The 2,024-nt window shown below is 46.7% G+C and overlaps 1 pseudogene across 1 annotated transcript; it reads left to right on the plus strand.

Annotated features, from left to right (window-relative positions):
- The first annotated feature begins 256 nt into the window (after nt 1-256).
- On the plus strand, nt 257-1,420 carry LOC126934164 (60S ribosomal protein L13a-like; annotated as a pseudogene). The gene has a single exon (XR_007718850.1). The product of XR_007718850.1 is annotated as a 60S ribosomal protein L13a-like (transcript).
- Nucleotides 1,421-2,024: the final 604 nt, after the last annotated feature.

The raw sequence follows: 2,024 nt of genomic DNA on the forward strand, positions 1-2,024 counted from the left end.
TATAATTTTCATTAAAATAACTTGTTTATGATGAGACTTTGTATAATCATTAATATGTTGTCATATCTAATTATTATGACAAAATAATTATTTTGCATTTGTGGAAAACTATGAGATTGAATAATAACAGCTCATATGCACTGAGAGATTCTTTGCATCAGTTACAGTTCTTAGGCCTTTACGGATTAACTCATTAATCATCACAACTACCCCGTGAGGTGATTAGTATTTAGAGTCCATTGCAGAGAGGAGGAACTGAGGCAAAAGAGGTTAATCCTCTTTAAAAGGTTAGTCCCCCCTTTCCCAGATAGCTGCGGAAGATGGCGGAGGTACAGGTCCTGGTGCTCAATGGTCGAGGCCATCTCCTGGGCCCCCTGGCGGCCATCGCAGCTAAACAGGCACTGCTGGTCCAGAAGGTGGTGGTGCTATGCTGCCAAGGTATCAACATTTCTGGCAATTTCTACAGAAACAAGTTGAAGTACCCAGCTTTCCTCCGCAAGCGGATGAACACCAACACTTCCAGAGGCCCCTACCACTTCCAGGCCCCCAGCCGCATCCTCTGGCAGACCGTGCGAGACTTGCTGCCGTGCGAGATCAAGGGAGGCCAGGCCGCCCTGGACCGCCTCCAGGTGTTTGACGGCATCCCACCGCCCTACGACAAGAAAAAGAGGATGGTGGTTCCTGCTGCCCTCAAGGTTGTGTGTCTGAAGCCTACAAGAAAGTTTGCTTGTCTGGGTGCCTGGCTCAGGAGGTTGGCTGGAAGTACCAGGCAGTGACAGCCACCCTAGAGAAGAGGAAAGAGAAAGCCAAGATCCACTACCGGAAGAAGAAACAGCTCATGAGGCTACGGAAACAGGCTGAGAAGAACGTGGAGAAGAAAATTGACAAATACACAGAGGTCCTCAAGACCCACTGACTCCTGGTCTGAGTCCAGTAAAGACTGTTAAATCCTCATGCATGGCCTGCCCTTCCTCCATCGTTGCCCTGGAATGTGCGGGACCCAGGGGCAGCAGCGGTCCAGGTGCCACAGGCAGCCTGGGACATAGGAAGCTGGCAGCAAGGGAAGGGTCTTAGTCACTGCCTCCCGAGGTTGCCTGAAAGCTCTCAGAGAATTGTGGAGGTGTCATTTATCTATGGCCAGTAGGAAGAGCAACCAGTTACTGTTAGCAAAAGGGAGCCAGAAGAGGGGTTGGAGGGTCCTGCCTTGTGAGTGGGGCATCTGTTGGACTTTCCACCTGCTCATGTACTCTGCAGCTGTTAGAATGTGCAAGCGCTTGGGGACAGCATGAGCTTGGTGTTGTACACACGGTATTTCTAGAAGCAGAAATAGACTGGGAAGATGAGCAACCAAGGGGTTACAGGCATTGCCCGTGCTCCTCACCTGCATTTTGTAATAAGAAATAAATTGCTTTTAAAGAAAGAAAGAAAAAAAGGTTAATCCCTGCCCCACACAAGACCGAAATCATTTGTCATCTTCTCTCTCCGCAGAACACTCTCCCCAAATCTATTTTCTAACACTTCCCTGTGATGTCAGAGAGTAATCTACCTCCCCTTCCTTTATAGTCTTTTCACCAGGGCTCTACATCCCTTCCCGCTGTGTCTAATTAAAACCCTCACTGTCCTGAATTCCCTCTCACTCCATATTGTCCCTGGGTTCCCATATTTATAGGTTTTGTTTCTTACCCATTCAGAAATTTATAGGAGTTCATTAAAAATAGGGAAACTGCTTGACTCTGCTGTTTCTTTTATCTCCCTCCTATTTGTGCTAATTCTTTTTCCTGTCAAATCATACTGAAAGCAGTCTATAATTAGACTTAATTAACATTTCTTTTTACCTCCTGAAATCATTCTCCTAATCTCTCCTGCTCAAACACTGTATGGCAGCAAATCTCCTTGGCAATCTTCCTGAATTTCTTTCCCTGCAAGATTAGCAACGTTTCCTATCTGCTACCCATCTCCACCTATCTCAGACTTCAGGTAGTGTCGATCAAGCTTGACTGAAATCACACAGTCCTGGATCTTTC

This window comes from Macaca thibetana, chromosome 13 (assembly GCF_024542745.1).
Source record: "Macaca thibetana thibetana isolate TM-01 chromosome 13, ASM2454274v1, whole genome shotgun sequence".
NCBI lineage: Eukaryota > Metazoa > Chordata > Mammalia > Primates > Cercopithecidae > Macaca > Macaca thibetana.